At 36.2% G+C, this 25,152-nt stretch overlaps 1 protein-coding gene across 2 annotated transcripts in view; it reads left to right on the plus strand.

The window, feature by feature from the left end:
- LOC106874982 (gamma-aminobutyric acid receptor alpha-like) overlaps positions 1-25,152 on the plus strand; it is a 534,020-nt gene that overhangs the window by 309,887 nt on the left and 198,981 nt on the right. The gene's annotated exons all lie outside the window — the stretch shown is intronic.

Genomic DNA, 25,152 nt, shown 5'->3' on the forward strand with positions numbered 1-25,152 from the left:
TCTGACGAAATTTGATGAAGATTTGTTTACGATCCTATCCTGACAACTATGTCAGTCTCTGTCGATGCTAACAGCGAGGACATTAAACTTGACAGTTGTAATTAATTGATGTTTAGAGACCACGAAATATTTCTCTCATTGACACATGATAAAACAACAGTTTAAATACACGCGATCACGCTATTCTTGAGCCATGTCTGGCTAATAGAAGCTGCAATCAACAATGGCTACGTACTAACTATATTAATGATATCGTTACCGCTCTACCTTACACATGTGTCATCTATCAGATCAGTGCGATAAAGCCAATAATCGACCACTGATGAAGTCCGGATTTGAGATAGATGGCGATGGTCTACAGCGGCAGTAATTTAGTTCACCTGAGAGCTTAGTAATTTCAAATACAGTGAAGAACGATAAAAATAATGTATCGAGTTGTTACCTTTTGCACGTAACGAAACCACGTTCTCGCGATCGTGAATGCAACAGTCTAACCACTAGACTACACACCTTCACGAATGAAACAAAACGTAGGGAAAAAAGATATTATCGATGCATTAGAATAATATTTTCAGAAGAACTAAAATGGATAAAGAAGTATTAATATGCATAAATGTCCCAATTGTAACTCATATTTATAGCTGTGTGTGTGTGTGTGTGTGTGTGTGTGTGTGTGTGTGTGTGTGTGTGTGTGTGTGTGTGTGTGTGTGTGCGTGCGCGTGCATGTGAATGAAAAAAGACGACAAAATTAAACGATTATCCTATGAAGTTGCGGTAGACTTCCTCATAGCTCAGTGGCTGAATAACACCTTACAGAGCCTCAAACATGAATTACAATTTATTTGCGAACACAAATTACTGCACTGCGCATGACTAACGCTTCGTTCAGAAGCATATGTATATTGAGTTCCATACCAAGTTATTAGTATCGAAATTCCTAAGAGAAATATTAAAACGATATTTGTGTGTGTGTCCAAATAATAAATCAGATTATAAATACTTCCATTTATATGAGACACAGCTGGAAGGAGGGCACATATATGTGCTTTAATATATATATATATATAAATATATATATAGCGAGAGAGAGAGAGAGAGGGGGGAGAGGGAGATATGCGCGTATGTGTGTGTGTGTGTGTGTGTGTGTGTGTGTGTGTGTGTGTGTGTGTGTGTTTGTGTAAGTCATAACTTGCATTCATGTAAGAAACACCACCAGTGCTTTAAAGTTTCTAAAGAAAAGTAATTTAAGAAATCTCAGTTATTTCTCTCTTAATCATTGCAGCTTAGTTAATAAAGTGCTATTTTACTATGAGATATTAGTTTTCTGTTGCTGTGATAATTACATCAACCTTAAGAGTATTCATATAACTGTTTACTGAAGACGCTTCCTAGAGTTTTCACCAATTATTTTGGCTCTGACGCCGAATGAATGTAATATAAATCCAAGGGATATCGTGCTATTGATATTTGTTACATTCACCTGACAATCCTATTTCGAAACAGTGGGTCTGTATACAATTTAAATACTAACCAATCCTCTGGCGAAAATATTTTAGAGAAACACGCAGGCATATGCACACACGCACATTCCACATACACATACACACGCACTACGTGCGCTTCACACAAGCAGGCGTACATACATATACACATATGTTGGTACACAATCAGAAATGAATGGTTTTGTATTATATAATGATGTGCGGCAATAGAAGTTCTGCTGTCTTAGTACCGAAAAAGAACCTCCCATTAAACCGAATAATCTCCGACCAATCACTTCTGACTGGCAATGAACCAATTCGGGGGTTAACTTGTTATCTTTATCGCTATAAATGTCATATTTGTTATTTCGGAAATAACATACCAGTTACGATATATATATATATATATATATATATATATATATATATATATAACTCAGTATATATATATATATATATATATATATATAGAGAGAGAGAGAGAGAGAGAGAGAGAGAGAGAAAGAGAGAGAGGCGCAGGTGTGGCTGTGCGGCAAGAAGCTTGCTTCCCAACCACATGGTTCCGGGTTCAATCCCACTGCGTGGTACCTTGGGCAAGTGCCTTCTACTATAGCCTCGGACCGACCAAATTTTGTGAGTGGATTTGGTAGACGGAAACTGAAAGAAGCCTGCTGTATATATATATATATATATATATATATATATATATATATATATATATATATATATATATATATATATATATATATGCGTATATTTATGCATATATGATAGATCCACACGTAAATACCTATATATCTGTATTATATAGATATGTGCCTGTGTGGAGACACACATGTAATATGCCTTCATATATTATGTGCCAGCGCGCGCGCACACACACACACATACAAACACACATACAAACACATTGAACAACTCTAGAATTTGTTAACATACAATCTTCATACAAACTACTTTATACAAGCATTTGTCGTAGGCAAAATTTCGTTCATTGCAATCTTTTTAATTCTGCTAAATATAAACCCGCCAACGTAACAAGTTCAATTTCTTCTCAATAACACTCTTAGGTTTTCTTTGGTAGACAACGTAAAGCAAAATGTAATCTCCTGCTAACATGTTTTTAATCATCTCTCATAGCTACCCCGTATCAGTTATGCTGTTAATACCCTTGGGAACAGCATGAACATCATTCTTTCGAATCCATTTACTGAAACCACTGTTGTGCACCAAGTGATAAAAAGACCATTATATATACATTTATTATTATTAAATAATATATCAATCGTTAAGTGATTATCGTTTAAATGTAATGAATTGCTTTTAGCTATCAGTGTAATATGGCGAGATAAAGAAGTAAAGTATCTTAAAATGTTACTATACTTCCTCTTGTTATTGGAATGTTAATTCTGTTATCTTAAAGACTAATTTACTCTTTGACTATTTCTACACTTCCACACCTACACCTACAAGTGTGCATCATTGTACGTTTACTAAGTGATACTCTCATTACTAACATAGCATATATATTGAAGTTTATGCTTCGCTGAGGATTTGAAATAATTACGAAACACAATTTGCCTCCCGTACAAAGCAATGTCAGACTTTAAAAACATGGGCTGAGATCAGTCGATTTGTTCGACTGACCCTACAAGGCACTGCTCAAGTATGGAGGCAGCCCAATAACTGAAACAAATAAAAATAATAGACATATAACGTTCATAAATGTTCTCAACGGTTTTTAAAAAGTATTAATGTGTAAATATGAGATTAATAGACTGGATAACTTAACAGCATTTCAAATACCCGCTGTAGACGCATTTCTTTTATGAATCAATTAAAAATAGTGTTAATATTAAATGCCCATACCATCTCCTAAATACAAGCATATTTCATGAGCTAAAATTTCATTTATCAAAATTTTATTCCTCAAAGTTCGATAAATGTACACCTTTAATATTTTAACTATATATTAATTTTTTTGTTCTTTTTTTACCATTCATAAATAAAATCGTCAATGATGATACTAAAAGTAAACACGTCGTTTAAAAGGTATGATGCTGTGGAATTGTCTGATATAAAATCTCTTCACGGACTTGTGTCAATCGAAGCGAGATAAATCGTTGCTGCAGTGACTCACGAGAACGACAAATGCGTTTCTCTTTGGCTGAAGCTTGCGATACTATGCACTTAGTTATCATCTATCCAAACGAAACGTCTTCGACATGTAGGAAACGGGGAATACAAGCATTTACTGGTTTGGCGAAAGCTTCCCAAGCTGTAGAAACAATTTGTATATACAACTGAAACAGCGTTACATTAAAATCACCATCTATGCCTCATACTAAATGGATACACATCGTTCTAAACATGATACTGTTAAATTATTTGAGATAGACTCTCTTCAGAGACTTGTTGGTTTAAAAACAATAAAAACAATATATATATATATATATATATATATATATATATATATATATATATATATATATATATATATATATATATATATATATATATGGGAGAATGTACGAAAAAAACAACAACAGACGAGGACAGGTGGTGTAAACAACAAAAGGATGTATTAGTATGACGCTCGGGAATACGGAAAGTATTTAGCGTTTCGAGCTACGCTCTTCAACAGAAAGAATACGGTGACAAGGAGAAAAACACGGAGAAAAAAAATTGAATAGTGTTCAGTCAGCGGTCAATCATAGTAATATATATATATAGGCTTCAAATTTTGGTACAAAGCCACCAATTTCGGGAGAGGGTTCAATCGATTGCATCGACCTCGGTACTCAAAGTCTACCTTAGCAGAATTTGAACTCAGAACGTAAAGACGGATGAAATGCCGCAAAGCATTTTAGATGCTTAAAAGGAATGTATTCTTCGATGCAAAGGTAATAATGAATAAAACACTCCATGGTATTGCAAAATGCTGCTGAGTAGAAAAATTCGCTATACGCGGCTGAAGCAAGTTTAAATTAAAATTTGTTATCTCTATGTCATACTAAATGTATAAACACAATTACAAGGCATGAAACCGCAGAATTGTCTGAGGTAAAAGTTCTTCATCTTTGTGATTTGGGGTTAACACAATTGGGTTGATGTAATCAACTTGCAGCCTCCACCGAAATTGTTGGCCGCATACCAAATTTGAAACCAATCTTCCGGATATGGCGGATCTTCGCCGCTCAACAATGAGGATTCAGCTGTTCGATCAACCGAATGATCTTTTGAATAATCGTATAAAAGGGTTACGCATCTCACAGAAACACCGTGTCTCCTTAACGTAATTCTCTGGCATAATATGTGTGATACAATAAGTGACAATACGTACTATGCTTTTGTCGATCCTACAGGTTAACCGAAGCTATGAAAAATTAAATTAGCCCAAGAGACCACAGAGTATGATCGAACTCGCAACCATGTGGCTATAAAGAGTACTTCAAAACCATTCTATCGTATTGCACCTACATAAAGAAATATGCGTGTTCTTTAGAATTTGAATTTCGTTTTCCATCAGTACAAAACCGGCCACACTTTTGTAAGCAAGGCAAATACACTGTGACTTAGGATCAGCGTAAATGAAACGAATGGGCTCAACTGGAAATAAAAATTGCTTCATAAATTTAAAATTACTGAGGGCTTACATCGTGCTCTACTGCATCTACCACGTACAGAATAAAGATCAGTTACTGAACTGCTGAATATGCATTGAAACTGAGAATATATACTGCATATATGTGTATATATATAAGTGGGTGTGTGCATCGGTATGCGCGCGTAACTGTGTACGTCTATGTATTATAGATCTAATATGTATATATACATATATATAATATACAATGTATATAATATGCAATATATATTTATATATATTATATTTTATGTGTGTGTGTATAAGCATTATATATTATACCTTTAATTATATATATATGTTACATAAGATATTATTTATGTTACACACACACATCTATATATGCATGTTTTACAGAGTAGGATCTTTTAGTTTCGTACTACATATCTAAAGAGTTCCTTGAAGCTGTTATTTCTTTTAGGCAATTTACATACTACCTTTAGCTATGGAATTTAAGATTCCTTTCAGTGTACCTCTTAACCAGCCATCCAGCTTCCTTCCCTCCCCCTCCTTCCCTCTCTCTCTCTATCTATCTATGTATCTATCTATCTCATATATACTTCATGCAAGTATATAAGCATATATATACTTATATGCTTATATATAGAGAGATATAAACACAAGCGCATACACACATGTATATATATATATATAGCTTTCTCAAGAATATGAACATCATTTTTCAATATTCGTAATGTCGATGCTTTCGTCTTCAAAGCCTAACTAATAATTTGTTTGAGAAATTTACAAGTATGCTATAAAAACATATTCCCAATTCAGTTATTCAATATTATATTTTTTCCCCAAGAAACAAATCAAATTTATACATTCACACAAGATCATTTTTCTTTTTATATTTTTAATATAATTTTTATAATATGATTATTATCAATCAATATTCTGTTCCATTTATATATTCCAAAATATACAACTTTTGTTCGGATTTCATTTGCTTTATTTATTTATTCATTTATATATTTCGTGGATTTTCTTTGTTTTTATTTATTTATTTTTTTTCATTTCATGTGTAATAAAAATGATATCCGGCCATAAATTGCATTCTGTAATAAATTTATTGTCGAACTTAATGTTTCTAAGTGAAGAAGATACTCAGAGTTTCCGAGCAATTTTTAAGCCATTTGCTATTTAAATAGTGAGATATTCTGAGTGATTGCTATCAAAAGGGAAAAAACAACCATTAGATTAGTAATCAAGAAACTTTTAATGCATCCAAGTTTTAATAACCCATATACTAAAATCGCCGAGATGGCAGAATCGTTAGCACGACGCGTAAAAATATTTAACGACATCTTGTCTATCATTACGCTCGCATTTCGAATTTCGCCGATGTCGACTTCGCTTTATTTTATTTATTTATTTTTGTAATCTTCCTCCGAAATTTCTAGCCTTGCGCCAAACTTTGGCACCAATAACACTGGGCAACAAAAAAAAATTTCAGCTGATTCAGGATAATTCAGAATCCGAATTTGACATCAGTTTTCAGACATCACGTGTAGTTTTTTAGCTATTCACAGCATCAGATTTTCCAACCAATTGATAATAGTAGGCTATTTGCTTTCACTTTTCATTCATATACTCATCACTGAAATAAAATACATGCTGATAGAGGGAAATGTAGGCTACCTGTTACATTGCCACCCAAGATGAGAATTTCTTTTACTTTGTTATCGCTGTAATTATAGTAAAAATTCTCTTCACAGTAGGTTATTGATATTAGGTTATAGTAAGCCACTCAGACTCCCTTTTCTTGATAACTGCTGGTGCTGTTAAAACAAAGTACATCAAATAAGAGAGCCAGGTTATATGAAAAGTAGTTTAGTAGTAAGTTTAGTTAATTATTAAAGTGTTATATGTTTGAAATTTAGAGATGGAAAAAAATTGTTTCGTGATAGCCATAACTTCAGTACATTCTATAATAATTTCAATGATTTTTTTTTTTTTTGAGAAATATATTTTGATATTTTATAGTAGCATTTACTGTTAATTAAATTTATATTTTAGTTTACTGATAGGCTTCCTTGAGTGTTGATTTAGGTTATTACTGTATGTATTTATGATGAGCAGAAAAATTTGTGTTAATCACCTGGACAGCTTTTGTTACGTGTGTGGAAAATTTACGCCAAAAGATCAGAGAAATAAGCTTACAAAGAAATTTTTTAATGATTACAAGCTTTTCTTTGGGTGTAAAGTTGGAGACCAGGATAAAATGTGGGCGCCACATGTTTGTTGCAAAAACTGCTACATAGCACTAACCCAATAGCTGAATGGTAAACGGAAAAGTGTGCCATTTGCAGTACCAATGATATGGCGCGAACCTACAAACCACTACACCGATTGTTATTTCTGTTTAACTAACATCACAGGTTTCTCTAAGAAGAAAAAATCCAAGATTGTTTATCTAGATTGCCCTTCAGCTTTAGAAACCAGTTGCTCATGCTGCTGAAAATATTCCAATTCCAGAACCTCCTTCATCTTTTGACAAAGATAGTTCAAGTGAAGAAAGTACTGCATCTACTTCAACTGAAGGCGTGCCGAATGATACAGCAGATCACTGTGATGAACCAGGATCTTCAAAACATGTTCCTCATTTATTAAGTCAACTTGAGTTAAATGATTTAGTTAGAGACTTGGGTTTAACAAGGTTGAAACAATGGAATCTTTTACTCGATGGTGTAAAATGCTTGTATTTTCGAAAATGACAATGAGTGTGTGAATCTGAGTGTGAAATGTTTTGATTAAAATCATAATTAACTGATCCCCCTGCATTTTCTTTTAGCCAGAGCCAGGAACTTCTCATCCCACCCTCCTCGTGTATTTATATATATATACGGTGGCCTTCAACACAGTTTCCGTCGAATTCACTTAAACTGGGACTGTAGTTAACGACACTTGCCCAAAGTACTGCGCTGTGAGACTGAGCCAAAAACCACGTGGTTACAAAGCACGATTTCAAAAGGATTCGAACTCAGATTTCAGAGAGTCAAAACAAATGCCGCGAAGCATTCTGTCCGAAGCTCTACTGACTCTGTAAGTTAAATACATGTATCGGAGTAAAAACTGTGAGCTTACAATGACATTTGAAATTAAGCTGATTACTACAACATTTTTTTGCGTTTGTTTAATCAATATTAATCCAAACTTTTCAGAATAGAGTGGTTTATAACGAACCTAAATCCTTGATTACCTGTTCTTGGCGTGGTATAGTTATTTTGTTTAAATATTTACGATTAAGATTATCTGAAGCAAGCATTTAAGGTAATAGCGCTTTGAATGAAGAAGAAAAATGAGAGAAGTTGCTACATTAGTGATTTGCCTGAGTCACGTAACCTTCATTAACTTTTATTCTTTTCCTAATGGAATTGTAATAGAAAAATCATGAAGAATAAGCAACGTTGATGAAGAAGCCTGAATCTAGACAAATTTCCTGGCAGTGATTTGATGGAGGTGAAAGTTAAGTTTATCGTAATGTAGGTTACAGAAGATAGCTAACAATTGTTTCTAACAAACAGAATGCCTGAACTTTGGGGAGTCAACAGATTACATGCCACCCCAACACACACACACACACATACATGCACGTAACTTTATCGAAGCTCAAAAAATGAAAGGGAAAGTTGACCTCATAACAAAAGTAGCCAGAAGAAACAATGGTTTCAAGTTTTGGCACAAGGGTAGCAATTTTTAAGGATCGGGTGTAAGTCGATTACAACGACCATAGTATTTGACTGTGTTTTATCGCTTTCGAAATGATAAAACACAAAGTTGACCTCGGCGAGATTGGAATCAGACCGTAAAGAACCAGACGAAATGCCTCTAAACATTTTGTGCGACGCGCTAACTATTTTGCCAACTCGCCACCTTGTCCAAAAGAGATACCATAGACATTGTGTAAGAATATTGTCTCATAGCCCCATTGATGTTGGCAGCCATTCCTCATGGCATTGTCAATATGTAATATTTCAAAGGCGGCGAGCTGGCAGAAACGTTAGCACGCCGGGCGAAATGCTTAGCGATATTTCGTCTGTCATTACGTTCTGAGTTCAAATTCCGCCGAGGTCGACTTTGCCTTTCATCCTTTCGGGGTTGATAAATTAAGTACCAGTTGCGTACTGGAGTCGATGTAATCGAATGGCCTCCTCCCCCCAAATTTCCAGCCTTATGCCTAGAATAGAAAAGGATATGTAATATTCCAGGTGTGAACAGTGTAGTTTCTCTCGTTACCTTAAAACTACAGAAGAACCGTTTGTTTTATATAATGGTCTTAAATTTTGGCACAAGGCCTGAAATTTTAGGGGAGGGAGTAAGTCGATTACAACGACCCCAGTGCTCAACTTGTACTTATTTTTCCGACCATGAAAGGTAAAAGATAAAGTCGATCCCGGCAGAATTTGAACTGCGAGCGTAAAGAGTCGGAAAAAATGCTGCAAAGTATTATTCCGGCGATCCAATAGTTCTCATTGCTGCGAATTTTAAATAGTATCATTTAAAGCTTTAGGAAACCCAATGCACGTCCTGAAAACAACATAACATTATTTTTTTGTATACAAAAATGATTAATAAAACAAGACAGGCCGTAGTTTTCAATACATTTTCCAAGTTATTTATTAAAACTTATTATGCGAAGTGCGCAAGTACTGTTTCGTTTGATCTGTACTACTACTACTACCACAAAAGACCTGAGAAAACTGAGAGCCATTGCTCCGTTTTGACATCAGAACCGCTTGACAGTAAGTTCTCGGCGAACCAATATTGATATGCGTCGACCGTCAAATGTAGTCATTATATTTCTTTTGTATTGCTAAGTCTTCAACATAATATGATTCCATTCCATTCTCCTACAAATCTAAGCAACATTGCAGGTGCGAGGAATGTGAACTATTACACAAAGCAATGCTGGATTGAGGAATGGAAACGCATTGCATAATTCATAAGAGATGAATTATTCATAAGTCTAATGGTTACTACTCTGGGAATTTCATTTCGATTCTATGTTAAAATTGATTTCACTGATGTCGCTAATTCTTTTTATTAAATCCCGAGCGCCAAAACCTCTTTGCGTGGTTTTGATCCATGTAAATTATTATTTGATGGATAAATGTACAGAAAGACATCCGAACTCACTAAGGTGGGATGAAAATATGGTTTCAATCACCGATTGAAACCATTTTGTTTTACATTGTTAAGAAATCTTGTGAGGATACAAAGAGCCTTCTACCTATTCAAAATGAGATAATTATTAGAGTGGTCGGTGGAGAGTTATATTTTGATTTCGTCGACGAGAGTTCCATTTCATCTGATCAACAGAACAGCTTGCTCGTGAAATTAACGTTCAAGTGGCTGACTACACCACAGACACGCATACCTTTAAGATAGTTCTCAGGGAGATATAGCATGAAACAGAGTATGACAAGGCTGGTCCATTTGAATTAAATGTACAACTTTTGCCAGCTGAGTGAACTGGAGCAACGTGAAATAAAGTGTCTTATTCAAGTATACAAAGCGCCGCCATGAATGGAACTCACGACCTTACAGCCGAATACCTTAACCACTAAGCCACGCTCCTTCACTCGATGGAGAGTAAGAACAAAAAAATTCTGGGCGTTATGTTTATGCCTTGCGATATTTTATTACGATTTTTTAATGTCCTGACTTCAAAGTCCACGGAAATCAAATGTGCCTTTACTGGTATCGTTTGCAAGATAAAACTATAAAAAGAATACCGGGAAATTGTTTCAGATAGAATTCTTCTTCAGTGTAAAGATAACAGAAAGGAAAGAAAGAGAGTAGAGGTTTACCTCCTCCATGTTTGATAAACTGATTACAACTAAGTTACTTAAACACTGAGGGTACAACGCTCGGCTGGCTTTCTTTTATTTTCTTCGTCATCTTTATTCTGTCCTGAATATTCGATACGTCCCCCCCCCCCACGGTAATTTTATTGTGTTTTCTTATCATTTATCGTTTATATTTTATTTGTTTCAATCATTAGACTGAGGCCAAGCTGGGGCACCACCTCAAACAATTTTTAGTCGAACAAATCGATCCAGTACTTATTTAAAAAAAGAACGTCAGTATCGGTCACTGTTGCCAAACCGCTAAGTTATAGGGACATAATCACATCAGCACCAGTTGTCAAGCGATGGTGACATAAGAACATATACTCACACACACAATATATGTGTGTGTGTGGTCTTTCAGTTTCCGTCTACCAAATTCATTCACAAGGTGTTGGTCAACTCGAGACTATGGTAGTAGACGCTTGCCCAAGGTGCCCCGCAGTAGGACTGGATCAGGAAGTAAGACTTTGGGAAGCAAACGTTTTGCCACACAGCCACGCTCGAGTCATTTTTATTTTTTTCTCAAATCATCCTTTATATTTCTCTTGTTCATGTTTTAGAGTTGTTTAGTTCTGAGAACTACGTATCACATGACTACATTGATCAGGAAATTATTAGGAGTGCTATCGCAAGAATTTTAAACACGCCAAAATTTTCGAAAATACAATTCCACATTCTCAGAAGTTCCTTTGACTGTTTATTCCCAATTACTTGCATACATGTGTGTTCGGTAACTCCAAAATAAATCCATTCGGCTTCGGACAATCACGCTCTATGGTTTACATACAAGGAAAGTCACTTAAACACTGTACAAACCTTTCAAGTCCTGCCTCAATCATCGTTAATTGTTGTACATTAGCAAACCATTGTAAGCTGATTCACCTATATTTAAATACAAATTAAATTCTCGCTCGTGGTAGAAATCAAATTAAATTTGTCACAAATCTTTACCGAATACCGAAATCTCTTAAGCCTAGCTTTGTCCACAATGCTTCCTAATGTACAATGCAATAGAAAGAAGCAAGCAGATGACTGACTTTTTCCGTAAATTGCTTTACAAACTAACATTTTTAGCCTTACTGTATGAAGGATATCATTTGTAGTAACCGAAACTATTTTTGACAAAGCTATGTTTTTCTCAAAACTGCTTTATTGAGTCGTGTATGTCTTTTCCTGGCATGCTTTGAGGCGAATCCTTTAAACTAAATCAACTCGCTATGATTAGAATTGCCCGGAAAATATTGTGTAATAAAAACTTGTCGAGCCGTTGACGTAATATTACTAATCTGATCAAGACAAATGGAAGAAGTTACAGATATTTTAATGCTTTTCCGAATTTGATTTTCTTTCTTTACATTCGGTTTTCATAACTGCCATCAGAAGTATTTCTGCTTATTGCTAACTTATTCATAAGCTTTATAATTACGTGTTGATCGTAGAAGTAATATAATAAAAACTCTTTCCAATTTTGGCACCACAGGGCCAACAAATTTGATGGGAGGGGTAATTAGATTACATCCATCCCAGTACTCTATTGTCACGTATTTTGTAGACCTGGAAAGGATGAAAGGGAAAGTCGACCTCAGAGGAATTTAAACTCAGAACGTAAAGATTATTATGTGTATGGAAGTACATGGTTTAGGGTTAGCGTGTTGGACTCATGAACGTAAAATTGTGAACCGAGAGATGTGTTGTCTTCTTGAGCAAAAAACTTCATTTTACGATGTTGCAGTCCACTCAGCTGGTAAAAAGTCATCTTGCGATGGACTGGCGTCCCATCCAGGGAGGAATATAAACGCCAGAGAAACTAGGAAACCGGATTTACATTCCTACTTTCGGAGTAATATAGACTATCCCACTATATATCCCACTATATATGTATGCATCTGTGTATGTATGTTTGTGTGTGTGTGTGTGTGTGTGTGTGTGTGTGTGGTTGGCAAGCAAGCTACTTACTACACAGCTACTCCTGCGCCTATGATGCCATTATTTTTAAAATCAGAAAATAAATAGGAAGCAATTGAAAACAAAATGGAAACTAAAATGATTCACTTGAGAGATTATGTTGGCCTACGAGAGGACAATAATGAGTCGTTAATTCGGTAATTTGTAAGCGACTTTCATGAATGAGTTTTTTAATGAAATGCCATTATCAGATGTCACTGAAAAACAGAACTTTCTAAAATGTAATATCTTTTTATCACTTCTTTCCTTTACTTGTTTCATTCGTTGAACTACGGCCATGCTGGGGCACTGCCTTGGAAGGTTAAGTCGAACATATTGACCCCAGTACTTATTTTTTTATTTTTTTAAAGTCTGGTACTTATTGAATTGGTCACTTTTGCCGAACCGCTAATTTACGTGAAGGCAAATAGACTGTCACCGGTTGTCAAACGTTGAAAGAACAAACACACACACATATACGGGCTTCCACACAGTTTCCACTTAACAAATTCGCTCAAAGGATATTGGTTGACCTAGGGTTACAGAAGAAGACACTTGCCAAATATGCTGCGCAGTGAGACTGAACCCGTGATCAACGTTTGGCAGAACGGGGTTCTTAACCACACAGCCATACCTGCACCTACAAATTTTTTGTCAGCGAGCTCTTTAAGCCTTGATATTACAGAGTGATTTTGTTTCTTAAGAATCCATCGGATATCATCAAAAACATGTGATATGTCACCGCTGATATGCGTGTCAGATTCGCCATCACTGACCTGTTGCGTAAGAAGGATGTAATGACCATAGATAGAATGGCAATGGAATGGAGAAACTTGCCCTCAGATTCCCGAACTTTCACCAGACCAGATTGCCTCTGTCTTATTCTCACTCTCTCTCTCTCTCTCTCTCTCTCTCTCTCTATTTATCTATCTATCTCTCTACCTATCTGTCTGTCGATCTATCTATCTATCTATATATATATATATATATATATATATATATATATATATATATATATATATATATATATATATATATATATATATATAACGAGTCGGTTACTTCACACTGTAACTAGGGCCTCTGTACCAAAAATAGAGAAGGATTGAACAAGGAACTAGCTACTTCTCTCCATGGAAAAGCTGATAAGCTACTGGAAGCATTGTCTCAGCCAATAAAGTTTTATCGATGATTGAATCACTCTCATGTACGGTTTTCTTTCGATCTTTGGGCATAATATAGTAAATAACTATGTTATACAAACTGAAAATAACAAATAATCCTTAGTAATCCGAAATAATTGGAAATGGCAACTGCAAGACTTCGCTTATTTATTTATTTAATTATTTATTTATTTGTTGCGGTATTTCATGTTTTATTTAACTCTACGTATGATTTCGAATATAACAATAGGCAATACCCTTCCACGGGGAAAGACTAAAAAATGTCCGCATAACATGTTTACAAATAACGTGGTTTTCTTTTTAAATTATTTTATTTTCAGAGAGTTATTAATGGAGGCTTCTGAAAGGCACATAGCCTAATGGTTAACGTGTTCCTTTCAAGATCAAAAGGTTGTTGGTCCGCTTCTTAGGCAGGATGGAGAGTTGTCGCCCTGAGCAAGGCACTATTTTGCGTTACATCACTCTGAAAGTAGTACCAATTGGGTGTTAGTGCAGCTACTATAGACTGTATGTTTAGCAGGAACAAGGGTGGGAGAGCGGAGGCTATCTCTGTTTGCTCACGACTAAATAGACACTCAAAATAATAAATAAAAACTACAAGGTCATGCTCGTTTGTGAGTGACGGCCATAATTTTTGTTTAAATGGCTTCATTATCCAATATGTTTTAATTAAGACAACATCTCCTTTTCGATCCGTTGCTTCTTATTGAGAAGTCACAACTCCTGTACTACGGGCATGAGATTACAGTGTCGCAGGAGTGAAACGCCTGACGGATTCTACAAGCCGAAATAAACGGCAGGAAACCTAGGGGCAAGCCAAAAACGAGATGGTTGAATAATAGCCATAGCCTTAATGGTTACACATGGGAGACCAACAAGAAAGTATAATGACGGTTGCTTCTGATAAGGCCCTATGCAGGAGGTGCTTGTACACCCACGATCCTCTTAGCAATAGTGGACGAAGAAGACTGGCTGGATAGCTGGATGGCTGGCTGGCTGGATTAAGACCGTTGGATGTGACCTAGGGGAAATTTAGTGATTATTTCTTGCAAGCCATGCGACTACGTAAAGGCTCCTCTTTTGGTCCGACATATACCAGACCTAATTGTGTGTTGGTGTAATTTAAAGCAAGAATTGGTGTGTATTTTAGTTGTAATAGAAAAAATTTTAAGGAAGAATAAGAAAAATGAAGAAAATGTTTTTGTCTTTCGTTTTTCCATTAATAAAAGCTAATACATGATATACATATGGCATCAGAAGTATTACAAGTTAATACAAGCACAAATATATTGTGTAGTTGCATGTTCCAGATACATTTAAAAATACAACAAAAATGACGGCAAACGTGAAGAGATGAGCAGAAATGGCTTTAGTAATAGAGTCAGTACCCAGAGGTGAGAATATGTTTACGAAAACATTGCGTGTGTAGGTACGCACGCATGAAGACTCACACACACAAATACGATCCCATACGCACACCAACACAACCACACACGCACACAGACAGAGAAAATATAGATCTGTGATTATATGTGCACGTGTATATTTTCAAATTTCTATTGAAGGGTTTCATGTTTTACGGTCTCTGTAATTAATTTTGTGTGAAGTTCTTTTATTACTTTAACTCTTCTGTTCATGTTGTTTCTGTTGGTAACTGCAAGTAAGTTTATTATTATGTCGGCCATCATTATTAAGCGGTTGTCGTCAGAGCAGCCGGTGCCGGCCATGGTTTTGTAGCTGGATAGCTTTAATGTACAGCGGCGTCTAATCGGTGATTCAATTAAGTTGCCATCTATTGAAACTGTTTCAAATTACAAGCTCGGGTCTTCAAGGGTGGACTATCAATCCTGTATATACGGACCCTCTTGCTACTGCGGCGGCAACTTGAAATACTGAAGGAAATCTTAGAAAATTAAGACTTGGTGAAGCCGTATCTGCATTTGAGATAACATCACGGTAAAGGTTTTGGACACCGAGGAACTTGAGGTGGTCAGCATCGTTCTAAAGACATATGGAATGGTAACCTAAACAAGTCAGTGGCCTTGTAACTCGGCAATTGAAGAAGCAACCCCTTGAAATTCAACAGTGCCATAAAACATTGGATCAGTGGTCAACTGTTGCATTGGACCTGGTTTTGGTCCGCACCTCAGGGTGGATAGAGACTGGGACAAGATTACGAAAAAGTATCCAGAAATGGAATTTTTTGGAAGCAAATTTTGACAGGTGGAGTAAAAGAGTCGAATGGATGCAATGTTTCTTTTACTCAGCGCCCAACAGTCGTCTTTTACCACATTTTCCGTTTTATTATATCATCTGTTTTTTTATTTGTGTGTGTGTGTGTGTGTGTGTGTGTGTGTGTGTGTGTGTGTGTGCAGGTGCGTGCTGACTGCAGTTGCTTTGCAGATGGTTAATACCTTGTCTATGTTTCTGCAAATTCTACATTTATGCTGTCTGATTGAGTGGTATCAACTGTCTCTTTATCAAATTCGTTCTAACAGCTTGTTTCTGAGCGGCTATATTTAGTGATTCAGTCGCTCTTTTCAGGTTTCCATCTCTCTGTTATAAGCAGTGTTCAACACTTCCATCTTTCTCGTTTGTTTCTCTATTTTTCGTACGAAATATCTATAGTTCTTTTTTTCTATTTCTAACTGTGTTCTGTGATTCTTCTTGTTATTTTTGAAATTTTTCACTGATTCAATAATTTCTTCGATATTTCTAGTATTTCCCCCCACCCCAATCCTCTTATCACAACACACAACACACTTTTCTCAAAACCCCAAATTGCAGCATTTCTGGTGTCTTCTGCATTCAACAAACCTCCTCTTTTCTTGTTAAATACAATCCGATTACATTTCGTTTACAGCGGTATACGTTATGCATAGCGAGCAACTTCCTAGTTCTATCCATTTCATGTTGATCTTTGTCCACTTTAAAAAGGAGAGCAGAATACCAAAATACTGCCACGGCTCAAACACTGATTACTTTTACCTCCATTTAGTTTCGTATTAAGCAACACTTTCCAACACTTCTCTCTTATAACCATAGAAGAAAATTCCTCCCATTTTCTTCTCAATCATTTTATCATTCTACATCATTCCTATGTCTCTGCATCCCTCATTCCTGGTCAATGATCTGAAGATAGCATATATTTAGTTTTGCACATAGTATTGTCCTAGAGAATGTTTAAGAAAAGATGAGAAAATCATGAATTTGTTTTAAAATTTTGAGATTACTTAGACAGTATTTTACGTAGGATATGGGCTATTAGCTCTCTTTTGGGCATTTGCTATTGAGAGGTTTTTCTTGCCATTTATCAGTAAGAATATCTAAGGCACAGTTTTAGTACAGTTTTTCATACGCTTAGCTTTTTCTGTGTTTGTTTCTAGTACATCTAATTCTGGAATTTGTTGTATTTGGAATCCACTTCCATATTCCTTTTGCCTGTTTCGTTAGGATATGATGCTTTCTTGTTTCCATGTTTTGAGACAAATTTTAACATCCAGTCATCAGAGTTTTTCAGGTAGGTGTCTAGGCCAATTGTGGCATTCTTCATTGTTAATTCTAGTTGCAAAAGTCCACAAACACCCTCTTTTCTTGGCAGGTAAAATTGTTCTATATCTGCCTTAGGGTGGTGCATTCTATGCATTGTCAACAATTTTTGTATTTTTCTGTCAAGATTACATATTTCAGTAATTGACCAGTTAATGATATTGAAACCGTGAGTTACAACTGGTATGGTTAAAATACTGATCGCTTCGATCCTGTTTCTCGCATTCAGCTCTGTTTTGTGTATTATCATTACTATTATTCCGCCGAGCTCGACTTTAATCCTTTCGAGGTCGATGAAATATGTACCAGCTGTGTACTGGTGTTGATGTAACCGATTTACCCGCTCTCCAAAAATTTCAGACATTGTGCCTATGATAGAAAGTGTTATTATCATTACTATTGAGGTAGTAGAGTATCAGAAATATCCTCTATCGGATTATTTAGCAGTATTTAGATTCATTTCTCTGCGTTCTGGAGCGCGAAGAACGTCAACCTCAAATTAACCTTTTGTATGTTCAGGGTTAGTAAAATAAGTTAATAATCACAATATAAAAGTATACTTAATCGATTGAATATGGCCTTGTGTTTAAATTATAAAATCATTAGTATTATTTTCATTGTAATCTTAAAATTTATGGTTGGCACAGGATATTACATTAGTTGTGATTTTTGGCGTAAAACTAATAACGACGTATCCAGCTGAATTGAGTATAATTCAGTTTTGATCGTAGTGGCTTAAACAAGCAGAAATGCTAGCCGACATCATCACAGTTAATATAAAATTCAATAGTCATTGCCACACATTTATGAACGAATATAATCAAATATTTTCAAAGCACCAGCTTCTCCACACAATAAGCTGTTTTCCCAAGTGAAGAATCATTCACCTATTCTGTGCTGCTAAATTTCTATAAGTTGCAACCAATCACATTATGAGTAGCTTTATAATTCAAAATATGTTTATATTAGTTTATTAAACTCTCTTTCCTCATTTTCTTTTTTCTTTTTCTGCTTTAGAACTGCAACAGCTGTGCAGACTAGGCAGCGATTTCTTGATTTTCAAATTACTACTTCACTTTTGCAAGCTCTTAAACACTTCGGTTTAGCTTGTGTTAAGACCTACTACAGAATTAAAATCTAATAAATTTTGATTGGATTTTATAGAATATGTATGTTTAATATGCAAGACTGATTTGAAAGTGTTATGCTAGAAAGGTCTTTAGCTATAGGATGAAGTCTATAATGGTTGTATATTAACTCTGTTGTTACAGCTCTATCATTACGCAGTTTGTATATCATATCTATCTTGCAAAAACATACGTTTGAGTCAACGGCCGGGCACTGACACCTGAATGCGGAATGCGGTTGCGCAACATGACACTAGAGTACAACGAAAGTAAATAAATACTTAGAACATAAGCACACTTGAGAAGTTCTATTCTTTTACTGGTTTAAGTCATCCAACTATGGCTACGGTGGAGCACTGTCATTTGTTTATATATTTCATTGAGGCCATACTACTATCTTATAAACATGTTCTGTTTTAGCATTTATTCCGTTTGATTCGAGGTCTGATCGTTTTAACCACCAAGGTATTACTTCAGCCAACCTCTCGTTTTGTCTGACACCGTTAACTGAGTCCTGAAATAGGGCCCCGAAGGCAGTTTCTTACCATATATATATATATATGAGTGAATGTGGTGTGTGTTTGACTTTGTCTCTGTGCTGTCCCCCGATATCTCTTGACAACCGGTGTTGGAGTTTTTACATCCCCATAATGTAGCAGTTCGACAACTAATAGAACATGTACCAAACTTTAAAAATAAATAAGTACTTGGGTTCGATCTGTTCAGTTAAAACCCTTCAAGGCGGTGCTTGCCCCAACATGGCCGTAGTCCAATGACTGAGACAAGTAAAAATTCTAAAAAGTAACGATAATACTATTAACGCTTGCAATGTGATCAGAACTGAAATAGTCAGATGCGTTGCCACTCCATTATTTTTTATCTCACTGTACTAATTATAATTCTACAAGTAAATTGGTGTTCAATCATAATCTAAGAACACCCTCGACGAAAAAACATTGTCATATTAGATTAGATTATTTTTGATAAACTTAAAACAGCAACCTATTATTTTGGTTTGATAGGACTTCATAATTTGCTCAGATTGTTGGTGTAGGCGTTTCGATCGAATTTCTTAAATCACAATTATTATTGTGAAATATTTCTTTCTTAAAATAATATGTTTTAGCTACTCTCCTCCGGTGTTTGTTGTCGTCTCTTGTTTAATTTATTTTAAAGCTTTCTAATGTTTAGCAGTGATGTCGCGTAGCCTAGTGGTTATGGATATCGATGTACAATTATAAGTTCATGGTTTCGTTTCCGCAACCGGATGGTGCGTTGTGTCTTTCAGCAAAACAACTCGTTTCCGGTTGCTCTACTCAGCTGAAAACGAGTACCGACCGCATGCTAGTGTAGCTCTGTCTGTTTCTATCTATCTATCTACTTTATCTGTACCTATTCTTCTACTTCCTCCCTCTGTTTCTCTCTCTTCCCTTTACACCGGCATGGTCACATGCTTCCGGTCAATAATCCTTTCCTTCCTTGGCTTTCGCCAGGCAACGCACGCACCACTTTGTCCCTCTCGGGTCCGTGCCTCATCGCGTTCTTACACACATAATTTTTCTCGTCTGGCCGTAAAGCCTTTTCTGTTTGTTTTCCTGTCTTGTTTTTTGTCCGCCACTACATTCCTCCATGGCTAGATTTAATTTGCGTATACAAATTTAATCTGCGATCCATGGGACGAGCCGTTTTAGCGATGCGTCCTGCCCAAGCTCGTCGAAACGCCGGTGTTAAAACGTGGGTGGCTGATGAAGGAGATGTTCTCTATGTGGCTTGTGTGTTCTCGTCTACGTTTGTTTGCAATGTCCTGTACCCAGATATGCACCTATACATACAGGTGGATGTCGGTATGCACATACCTGTACGTATATATGCATATACTCATTTACTATTTGTTTATATATATATATATATATATATATATGTATGTATGTATGTACGTATGTATGTATATTTAGTCGAAAGACATCTGTTGTTATTGTCCTGTTATTATTTTAATTTTATTGTATTTTTCTAGCATTGTTCGTTTTTTTCCGTCCTTGTTTTTGTATACATTCGCTGCTTTCTTCCAAGGAATCTAATGCTTTTAGCTTGGGGCTGGCAAGATTAGAGCAATATCGAGAATAACCAGCCGAAATCTGGATCTCGACTGAGGAAAGAAAACTCCGAATGGCCTGTCCTTGTTTTCTTCGTCTATCTGGATGTTTTGTGTTCTTGTCCCATTTTTGTATTATATATATATGTATATATATATATATATATATATATATATATACATATATCACTCTCTTTCCCCCACTCCAATTGTTAAAGGCATTCCAACTGTGACAGTTGTATTATTTATAGACAGTTTACGACTAAATAAATTATTTAATATATCCGTCTTTTTTCAACTTGCCAAAATATATCTTGAAGGAGATTTAAATGCTATTTCTAGAAGCTGGACAGACTACGTACGCATTCCCCGTAGTTAAGATATATCATATAAGAATCGTTATTTGCACTAGAGAGATCTGAAAGTATGACTTGCATATTTATTCTTGATACATTCTGGCAAATTCAATTCTTTTTTTAATGATATTGTGTTCATCGCGCACGCGGCTCATTGCGATACCGGTGTTTCGACATATTTTCTCTCGTCAGGTAGAAGTACTCCGACCTTCGGGCCTGAACAAGCCACTAAAGCTCTTTCCTGGAAACGTCGAATCCTCAACGTTTAGCTCAACGCTAACGAAGGGCTTAAAGGACCATTTACGCTTGCTTATGACTACACAGTAACTTAAAACAATTGGCGGAAGCACGATGTTCATGCTACCTGGTCATATTTGTTTGCGACTACTAGCTATGGTTTTACTGTTTAGCAACATTATAGAGTACTTTATAGTAAAGCAAACAAAATATTCAGAGAATAAATAACAAATCTCTTTAAATAGGATAGAAAGATACTATAAAATAAATTCTTGGTAGTTTTACTTTACTTTCCTGATAGCGCCTGTTCTAATTAATTGCAAACACCATTGTAAAACTGATACATAAATAAATATCTAAACAAAATATCTGTTTTGAAAGAATGATATAATGACACGTTAACAAGAATTTATCGCTTTCTCTTAATCTGTTTTTCAAACATTTAATCTAAATACTAGTTTTGAGATTGTCCTTTATAATATAGCATAAAATTGCAAAGAATTAGATGTTATATAGTGCACTGAGATGACATTATAGCTAAACCTATCGACAATTATTTTACATGAACAACAACAACAACAACGACAGGAACAACAGCAACAATAATAATAATAATAATAATAATAATAATAATAATAATAATAATAATAATAATAATAATAATAATGTCATATCATATCTACACGGTACGAGACAACATTCAAAGTTATCGATTAATCATTTCGTAAGTGTAGTAGAAAAACTTAATTTTAATTTCCTAAGCCATTATTTTCCCTGTGTGGATTCCACGGCGTTCTCTTTCTTTCGTGAACACGTTGCCAATTAGAAAGTATTTCATGCGTCTTTTACCTTCTACTTGTTTCAGTCATTTGACTGCGGCCATGCTGGGGCAATACCTTGAAGAATTTTTAGTCAAATGAATCGACCACAGTACTTTTTTTTTTGTTTTGTTTTGTTAATGCTGGTACTTATTCTCTCAGTCTCTTTTTGCTGAACCGATAAGTTACGGGGACGTAAATACACCAACACCGGTCGTCCAGCTGTGAGGTGGTCGACCAACACAGGCACAAAGACAAGCATACATACATGTGTGTGTGTGTGTGTGTGTGTGTGTGTGTGTGTGTGTGTGTGTGTGTGTGAAGGCGCGTGGCTTAGTGGTTCGGGCATTCAGCTCGTGATCATTATGTCGTGAGTTCAATTCCCGGTGACGCGTTGTGTCCTTGAGCTAGAAATTTTATTTCAAGTTGCTCCAGTCCACTCAGCTGACAAAAGCGAGTAGTACCTGTATTTCAAAGGTCCAGCCTTGTTACACTCTGTGTCATGCTAAATCTCCCCGAGAACTACGTTAAGGGTAAACGTGTCTGTGGATTGCTCAGCCACTTGCACGTTAATTCCACATGCAAGCTATTCCGTTCATCGTATCAGCTAGCACCCTCGTCACCGTAACCGACGGAGTACCTCTCTCTCTATATATATATATAATGAGTTTCAGTTTCTATCTACACACGGCTTTGGTCGGCTCGAGGCTATAGTAGAAGGCACTTGCTCAAGGTACTACGCAGTGTCACTGACCTCATAACCATGTGGTTGGGAAGCAAACTTCTTACTACACAGCCACGCCTGTCGCTTTTGTTATTTTCTAGTCTTTGAGAGCTTCTCATCAATTAACAAACGACACAAAGATTAACTGATGTTGATAGGTTTCAGCTAAGTAGTTGACGTTATCCACTGTTTGTTGTGAGAATACTCTCTTTTAAGATGAGATGAAGAGCCCAGACACGTTGGTTTGGATGTTAAATATTAAACAAACTTCATGAATACATTTAGCAAATGAAGTAACCACTTAAAAGAGCACTCGCTAGCCAGAGATACTGAAGCGTAAATATTTCGTCTTTTGCTGCAGGTTAGTGCACCCACGTCCTGAATCCAAATTCGGTATGTTTTATTCCGTCGAAATTGCCAAGGTACATCAGTCTGAGGAATGATGATCGTATCCTGTAGTCTGAGAAAGACGGTTCTGCATTTTCTTGCTGGACAACCTGTACAAATGATTTGTTTATAGTTATGTTTGTCCTACCATTAGTTTATTCTCACCGTATCACAGTCAGAAGTCGAAGTGATCACAGAACAACACGAGTCGAAGTGTTTTGCTCAAAAATACAGCACAACGCAAAAACTGAAACCATGATCTCGCGATCGTGTCTGCAACGACCTAACCTCTAGGCTATGCGCCCCCTATCGGATAAATACTCAACCACACACACGTTATGCGAAGGTACGTTATGTAGTTGTTAGAGTATTGAACTCATGATCGTAGGATTGTGGTTTCGATTCCCAGACCGAAGAGTGCGTTGTGTTCGTGACTAAAATGCGCTGCATTTCACATCGCTCCAGTCCTCTCAGCTGTTAATTTCTCCCAGCAATAATGACGGGTCGATGTCCTGTCCAATGGAATTGTTGTAACCTCAGTCATTTATACGCGGTAGAAACCGGTTTAATCTCTGACCTTAGTTGACTTAGGGCTCATAAAAGAACTAAGATAAGAAACTACATGTTATTTCAGAAGCTAGTAATGCAGCTAAACTAAAGATAACCATCCATCCATCAGTCCATCCACATAAACATTTCTCGGCTCAGTGAGGATCTAGCATGATGCAATAATCCTGTTGACTTTGGCAGAAGGACTGACACATATATGACAGCTATTAATGCGACAGGACGAATTTTCTAGTTGTAAGAAATACGTCATCAAATTTCTCAACACCTGCTAAGTCATTTGCACATAAAAATACAGTTAATAATCCTAATCAATATTGTTAGAAAAAATGGAATTATTGTGATATGAATTATCCGCCTCACTATATTTAATTCTATGCATCGATGTACAGATTTATGTTTCAGCCTGCTTTTCATCTCGACGAAATGGATACGTAAAAAATAAAACTATCAAATCTGATCACTGAGATTTGGAACTGGATTTCAAAGTGTTCAGGCAACATTGGATATTTTCATTCATGTATAATGTCAACTTTTCCTTCCATACCCTTTTTGATTTTCATAAGCGTTTAATAACACACAATGTGTGTGATTCGTGCACGTAACACTGGCGAATCCGCCTTTGTCATTGGTGGGTTAATGTAAATCTAACATTGCTAACTTCAGAAATGTGTGAATGGAAGGATAGATGGACGGATGGAGTGAGAGGGAGGGAGGGAGAGAGGGAGGGAGGAAGGAAGGAAGGAAGGAAGGAAGGGAGGGGGGAAGAAGGAAGGAATGAAGGAAGGAAGGAATGGAGGGAACGAGGGAAACAAGGAAAAAGAAAAGGGGCAGAGGGACGAAGGGAGTGAGAGAAGGAAGGAAGCAGAAAGTGAGATAGAAAGGAGGAAAGAGAGAAGGAGGAGGGGAAGAAGGGGAAAAAGGGGAAGAAGAGGGAGGAGGGATAGATGGAGGAAGAGCGAGAGGGAAAGAGGAGGATAGGGAATGGATAAGAGAAGACAGCGGGGATGGAGGGATGGATGAATGACTGGTTCTCCGTCGATCGGCGATGATGATTCAGTTGGTCGGTCAACTAAATTACTAGCACCTGAAATAAAGTGAAAGTGGTTGAGTATTCCACTGACATGTTTACTCTAAACGAAAATTATAAAGCAAAGAATTACCAATTTTACTTTGAATGTATGA

Source organism: Octopus bimaculoides, chromosome 8, assembly GCF_046866305.1.
Source record: "Octopus bimaculoides isolate indiv1 chromosome 8, ASM4686630v1, whole genome shotgun sequence".
NCBI classification, from domain to species: Eukaryota; Metazoa; Mollusca; class Cephalopoda; order Octopoda; family Octopodidae; genus Octopus; species Octopus bimaculoides.